Source organism: Anthonomus grandis, chromosome 6, assembly GCF_022605725.1.
Source record: "Anthonomus grandis grandis chromosome 6, icAntGran1.3, whole genome shotgun sequence".
In the NCBI taxonomy this organism is placed as follows: domain Eukaryota; kingdom Metazoa; phylum Arthropoda; class Insecta; order Coleoptera; family Curculionidae; genus Anthonomus; species Anthonomus grandis.
In genome coordinates this window covers 20,039,884-20,047,555 of record NC_065551.1, presented here as the reverse complement: position 1 = coordinate 20,047,555, position 7,672 = coordinate 20,039,884, and the positions used below count along the sequence as shown (strand labels likewise).

At 34.9% G+C, this 7,672-nt stretch overlaps 1 long non-coding RNA gene across 1 annotated transcript; it reads left to right on the top strand.

The window, feature by feature from the left end:
- Positions 1 to 670: 670 nt before the first annotated feature.
- On the top strand, positions 671 to 3,901 carry LOC126737569 (uncharacterized). Its single transcript, XR_007661056.1, has 2 exons — positions 671 to 1,508; positions 2,146 to 3,901. It is a non-coding gene; the product is annotated as an uncharacterized LOC126737569 (long non-coding RNA).
- Positions 3,902 to 7,672: the final 3,771 nt, after the last annotated feature.

Genomic DNA, 7,672 nt, shown 5'->3' with positions numbered 1-7,672 from the left:
TACTTTTTAAAATACACCCCAAGGCTGATTTTGATTTGCATTTTTTTCGATATCTTCGCATAGTGAGGCGACATATTCATCTTTATCAGTTCCAAGTTTTCTGCTGATGGTTTTGCTTAGTTCTCTATATGACTCTTAGTCTTCACTCTCCTGGGCTCTTTTGCTTTTCAAATGATTTCATTTGAGATCAGTTTTTCACGTGTTCTGAGTTATTTATGGTTTCCTTGGTACGGATTTACAGTGTCGGTAGCTAGCAATGGACTATTTTAGTTCCGCCCAAAGTTTCCCAGGCTCTATTTGACTAACTTGTTCTTTCGAAATTTTGTCAAGATTATCTTTGACTGCATTTTGGAAAGTTTTACTAGTTCTTTTGTGCCATGGCTTGGTTTTGGAGGACGGTGTTTGTGGTTATACAGGGTGTTTCGGAAGGAAAGGGAAATATTTTAAGAACATACACAGAGGGTCAAAATAAGATAAGTTAACCCATATGTTTTAATCCGTTTCTTAACTGTTTCTGAAATAATCGGCTCTAAAGTTTTTTTTGTAAATTTTTTTGAATAATTACGTTCTCTGTATTTCTAACTCACGTTGCAGGTATTTCATCAGTGTTTGTTAATACCTATTTTATTTGACTGGTAGTTTTGACAAGCATGGCTGTCAGTTAAATTGATTCTGAGCTGTTCAATTTGAAAAGAGCAAAGTTTCCATTACATAATGTCTCACACATTCTCCCATAGGTATGCTGACATGATATTCGTGTATGGTTTCTGTAATTATACAAATCTTATGCTGTAATATCTGTATTATAGTTTCTGTAGCGCATTACGTGCTGTTGATCAATACCGACGTCGTTTTTTCAAATCGAAGAATTCCTAATCGTAAAGTTTTTCGGACAGTTTTTGTAAATGCTCAGCAAACACGAATGAATTCTAAACGAGAGGCGGGACCAAATGTGGAAAATAAAGAAAATGTTCTGGATATGGCTGAAGAGAATCCGGATATTAGTACGAGGCAGATTACAAAAGAACTTCGACTAGCATCACATGTGGACGTCTGGAAGACACTTAGGAAAAACGGTTTTAAGCCTTTCCATATTCAACCAGTTCAACATCTTAAATTTTGCGATTGCATCCAACAAAATTGAGGCCTACAAGTACATTTTATTTAGCGATAAAGCTCATTTTACCCGCAATGGAATTAATAACCGACACAATAAACATCGATGATCAGATGAAAATCCTCATGCCACGTTTGAACGAAACTTTCAACATCGATTCAGTATTAACGTGTGGTGTGGATTGCTGAACGACCAGTTGTTTGGTCCTTTTGTATTAGATGAGCGTCTTACTGGAGAAGGATATTCACACTTTTTGGAAGACCAATTAATACACATGTTGGATGATGTTCCGCTAATTGTTCGACACCGAATGTATTTTCGACACGATTTTAGGAAGTGTGCACATAACAGGATCCTACGCAACTATCGCGAAAAATTCAATTTACTCCAGGTAATTACGTGCATTTTGTAGTATATAAGCATTCAAAGTCCTAAAAAAGAAATAAATCTAAATAGTGTAAACCATAATTTAGGATAAAAAAGAATTAAATAATTTCAAAGCCTTACAACACGAAGATAATATACATTTAATAAAAATAAAATGCCATCCATGTAATAAATAGTAAAGTTCTAAGAACTACACCTCAAGAAACTCTATGATTAATTTTTCATTAATCTTTACTGTTTGTTGTAAATCTAACAAGTCACTGATAGCTTAATACGGTAAATACGGTAGCTTTCTTTTTTCTTCTAAAATGGTAAACCGTATCAAATGTCTTGGCAAGGTCAACGTGTTGAGGTTTCTTTGTTGTCTTTATAAATTTATTCTGTTAGGTTCAGTATTACATGAATACAGTATATTTACCATCTTTCAGAGATCTTTGATTTCACTATCTAAAGGAAAGGCAATTATTTTGCCAGGTAGTAATTTGCTTGAATGAATTCGATTAGATTCAAGCAAACATACAGAACAACTACTTCAAAAAATCGATTTAGATATGTTGGTTGACGTTTCGATCTCTATGAAAGCATCGCTAAAACTCTGAAAGGTACACAAATATATAATGAAATCTCTTTCTAAATTTCAGATCAACACTGGCCAAGGCAAATCCCCTCATCTACAAAAATCCACAATGGAACAGCAAGGTTTCATTAACAACTTAGTCCAAATTATGCTTTAATATAAATTTTCCTCTCAATAATTAAGGTTATAAAACAAAAAATTTCATCTAATAATACTCATACTAATTTAAATATATTTGCAGTAAATATTGTTAGTTATTAAAAGTTTTTTATTAAATTATACTATAATATTCTAACATCAAATTAAAGTCCTATGCTCAAAAAAAAAACTGTAACAATAATTAACATCTAATACGGCTTTAAAGATATGCTGACTGCACAATAGGATTTATAGGACTTATCAAAGATAGATATGGAAATGATGTTTAATAGGATATTAAAAGAGGAGCAAACGCTACAAAACAACTAGCAAATTTTAAGAACCACAAGTTGTTTCTATTTCTATATTAAGAAAAATTGCCTTGTGTTAATTTTTTAAATTTTACGATTAAAGATTATATATGATGGCAAGGGCATGGAAATTGATGTTTTTTTAGGCTAATTATAGGGTTACAAAGATTTTTTTCTTTAAAAATAGACCAGCTGGTGTAAAAATTGATTGCTACATAGCAAATTGCAATTTTATTTTTTAGAACACAAATTGTTAATAGATGAATACCGAGAGAGATTAATTATTCTCTGCTAAAGTATAAAATGAGATCTGTTAATGTTTAGACTTTAACGTTAATGGCACCAATTTTAAGAAAAATCCCTTCAAATGACAAACACTAGAGAAACTGCATGCTTAGAAAAAAAAATGACAAAAAGCGAAAACCTTGTTCCCATGATTAACGATTGAATGCACTTTCGAAAAGGAACTGCGAAGGGCGAAGACGTGGAAATTCTTTTCTGTCAAGAAAAATCGTAAAAAACATCGACTTACAGCGCCTTTGTGGTTTCGAATAGTGGGCATTTGTCAACCGGGTCAATAGACACACCGAGCGCCGGGGGTAATGTATTGTGATTCCCATTAGGGAACCCTTTGTAAACATTTGAAATTCATTAAGGCCGTTTGGGTCTATTTGGTAGTTACGCACGGACGCTCGATTTAAGCTTTTCTGGAAATCTATTATTTGTCGTGTTTTTATTTTCTTATAAAGAATACCGATGTTCTAAAAGAGAGAAAAATATTTGGAATGAATGATGTACCAGTGCCATTTATTATCTAAATACTTCGCAAAAAATAATATATTAAATGAAAAATTTTATGATTTTAACTAATTTTTAACTACATTATATGCTTTTAACTACATTTAATACAGTAATTTCTCAGGTGATAAGGATGTAATTAAATACTTTTTTATCTTTGTTATCACGTTATTTCCTCTATTTTATTTATGCATGTGTCTTAAGTTAATGATTCTTGGTGACTTTTGTAGGGTTTTAAATGAAGACATCTTTCTCTGAAGCATTGTCCCCTCCTTATGTAAGTGAAACAATATAACAACAACAACAACAATATTACTATTCAAAAGAATGAAATAATCCTTATCGTATAGAGTACCCACATATTGTAAACACCAAGAAATCAGCTGATTATCCGTCATTCCGGAATTCCACAAGTGACCACCGCACGGCGGTGAGTAAATCTTTCGGAATGGTCAGCCGAGTATATAAGGAGCTGCGTCGCTGCTCGAAGTCAGTTGCCAGTTCGGTGAAGTAAAGTTTGGAATATTGGTGCCAGATTTAAATAATTATAAATAAATACAGTAAAAATAAATATCTCTAGTTGTCCTGAGTAATCGTGCTTTCCTAGTGAAGTGTGTAAATAAATTAATTGACTATTTTCCATTGTTTTAACTTGCACCTAACGAATGGGAAAAACGCAAGATTAGTGTCAGGTGTGGGGTGTGAATTGGACTTTAGTTAATTGGACATTGGTGAACATAAATATTAGTGGTCTAAAATAAATCGGACTACTGTATGTGAAAATGCCAAACATTTTGGATTTAAAAATTGCTGAGCTGAAAAGGGAGCTAGAGAAAGGGGACTGCGATACGACAAGAATTAAAGCTACGTTGCAGGAGCGGCTTCGTAATGCATTACTTAAGGAAGGTGATGACCCAGACAATTTTGGTTTTGGTAATGCGAGCAATATTAGCCAAATGTTGCAAATTCTTGAAGATAAATTAGTAGAACATAGTGCAACGATGCAGGAAAATTCCACCAACTTGAAAGGTAAATTAATGGAAAATACCGTAAAAAGATAGAAGAAGGTTTGAAACAAAATTGCTGGAAATTTCTGTTAACCTGGAAGTTAAATTGCAGACAAATTCTATAAAACTGGAAATAAATTGTGCCACACTAAGGAAGAATTATGCTAGTTTGAAAGAAAAGATTTAAAAAAATAAAGTCAATTTAAAAAATGAGCTTGGGAAGAAGCTAAAAGAAAATTCTGCCAGGTTCGAAGAAAATATTTTAGAAAAAAAAAAGGAATTAAAAGAAAAACATTGGACGTTATCACTTTCAATAAGTTGCACTGTAGACCTTTAGCAGTGGACAATAAGGGCGAAGTTTCTGACTATATGGAATTTGGGCGGATGCGCCTCAAACCGCTTCATTTTGGTAGTACTACGACCGGGAATATTTATCTGCATCAGTTTAAAGCGGCTCAAAAGTAAATGGTTAGTCATCTGGAGAGGAGGCCACTTTCTTACACTGACCTTAAGAGGAGATGCTGCTGCCATTCAAAAAAAAATATCTCCAGAAGTACAAGAAGTGTATGAGCCACTATTGAGGTTTCTGAAACATGCCTTCCATACGTAGCAAAAAAATCGGTGCCAAAAATCAGAGGAATCCTTGCAAGAATTTGAAGCCGAAATTGAACTTTTCATTCGAATAATCATGAAATGTTTGGCAGTCCAAGTATTTCTAAATGTACTCTGTGATGATAAAATGAGGCAGTACTTACTACGAGCACATCTATCTCAGCTAGTAGATGCACTAACAGGGGACCTGAGATTCGAAGCTGCCAAACACGAAAAGGGTCAACCTCGTCTTCCGCAAGTAAGTCTAGAAGAGGACGACTTTGAGGAATCCGTTAAACACATAATTAGAGAGGCAATTGAAATACATAGCTGCCAGGACCAGAAGTTGGAGTGTTAAAAACGTGACAAAGCAGGTCACATAAAAAGGCATCCTCCAGAAGGCTCTAGTTCCACTCCCGTTAAACTAAGGAAGGTCGACGCGAAGAAGTGATTGACATGTGTTCAGCAAGCCGTAGCAAGAAGATCCTTTTCGGATTAAAGTTCAAGCTTTACTAGCGGGCAAAAAGAAAAAGATGCTAAGTTATTAAGAACTACCATCGTCAATGGTACTTCGCAAAATAGAGATCTTATAAAAGAGCAAGAGGAATATCCCAATATCGAGGTAATACTAACATGCATAAAGGAAGGGAGAAAGCCACCATGGAAAAAAGTTGCCAGTTATTTTCTCAATGTGAAGTCGTATTGGACACGATGGACACTCCTTCATTTTGGACTTTTGAGGTGAAAAATGTTTGACCTCGATGATAACGAAAAAATAAGGCAAATCGTTGTGCCTAAATGAATTTCGGAGTTACTAGAGGAAATCTATGCCAGTGTGTCAGGAGGACACCTTGGAGTAGCAAAGACCTTGGGAAAAGTGGGGAAAAGATTTTACTGGATCAATAGTAAGGCAGACATAAAAGACTGGTATAGGAAATACGTTGTATGTGTGGCGAGGAATGGGCCATAAGAACAGCAGAAGGATTTGATGTATTAGTACAACGTGGAAAGTTCCTTTAAAAGGATTGCTATTGACGTTGCTGATCCGTTTTTCGAATTAGAAGCAGGGAATAAAAACATCATCGGCTGCGTAGGAGAATGAATCTCATTCAGAATTAAGTGCGCATTTCCATCCAAGATGCCAGTGATCGGTGTGACTTGGTTTGACTCTATGACTCTAACAGACAGAAGGGTCTGCCACTGAAACTTCTAACATCCTAAGATGGCTCCTTATTATGGAAAGCACGAAGATGCTGAGCTGCGGTAAATCTAGCCAGAGTCGGACTTAACATTTGATCACCCATGGCTTATTATTCTAATGGCCTAAAAAGTCGATACGGTGCAACCTCTGAAGTATAGCAAGACTAAGTATGCACTAACACGATGTGTAGCTAAAGATTCACAACTGTCTAAAGGAATAGCTGAAGTTTTCTATAATAAGTTCGGAAAGAATTCAAAAGGTTCCTTGGTATAACCTTAGGGTCAAGCAAGCACTCAGAATAACCGATAAAGAGACTGGTAGAAAGATCTTCTACCTAGTTAAAAGAAGTCGTCCATTTTCTCAAAGAGACCTAGATTCTAAGATATAAAGAGGACTACACAAAGTCTCAAAAAAATTATTTATTTATAAAGTCGGTTACACGTGTTTCTCTCCTAAGAGCATCATCAGACTTAAAAATTAAAAATTAAGAAACAAATTTCAATAAAGAACATTAATGTTTTTAAAAAATTATACCCTAAGAATCGTAGTGCTACAAACGGTTCAACATGGTTCCAGGTCACATTAAACACAAACACTGAATAATATTTTAAGAAATGAAGTACGTCGCAAATTTATAAAAAATCATAACAAATAAACTAAAATTAATAAAATAAAGAATGTCCCAAAACACATTGCAGAACAGAGGTGTAAGCCGCTGTGCTATCCGGTCGTTAAGAACTTATTGGTGCAAGTAAGGAACTAGGTCAGGCAATGTTGTTCAAAGTAAGGGACTAGCTCAGATTCAAAATTAAAAATGTCTTTCTACATAATCTAGGATTAGACTTTTTTTGGCTTTAGTTATTTCCAGTTATTTTAGAAGCTCCATTTTTCTACTTTTTTGGCATTCGTACATTTCCGAGGACAGTAAAATTGTGGCCCGAGCTCACAAATGTGTAGCAAAGACCGACTCGGTATCAATTATATCAGTGTTCCTAAGCCTATTTACTAGACTTAGATGTTATTGTATTCTAGTGAAAATTTTCCTACCTGACTGATGACCTATATGCGCCTCTTTGAATTAATAAATTTTTTTGAGACCTTGTATAGTTCCATTTTGTAATTCTACCTGGTTACCAAAAAAACATTATATCAAAAGCCATTCTATAAGGACATTTAGGACGCTTTGTGTTCTATAAAGAAGGAGTTTCTCGCCGTGGATCTAAAAAGCTGAGGATAATTCGCAGCAGGTTAGAAGTGGTCTTCAGGTGGTTAAGTTCTGATGTGCTGTAATAATCCCCAACGTCGTTCTCTGCAGAAAAACAACGTCTTTCTACAAGAGGTCCAGTTGTGATACCAACCTTCTGCCGATATTGACATCCACCATCTTTGGAATCATTTCGGGACAGCATTATTGAACTTAGGGAAAGGGTAGTGTAACGATATTGTAAACACCTAGAAATCAGCTAAGTCTCCATCATTATTCGGAATACGGACTACGTTTCGAAGGTCAGCGAATTTTTTTCGGAATAGTCAGCCGAGTATATA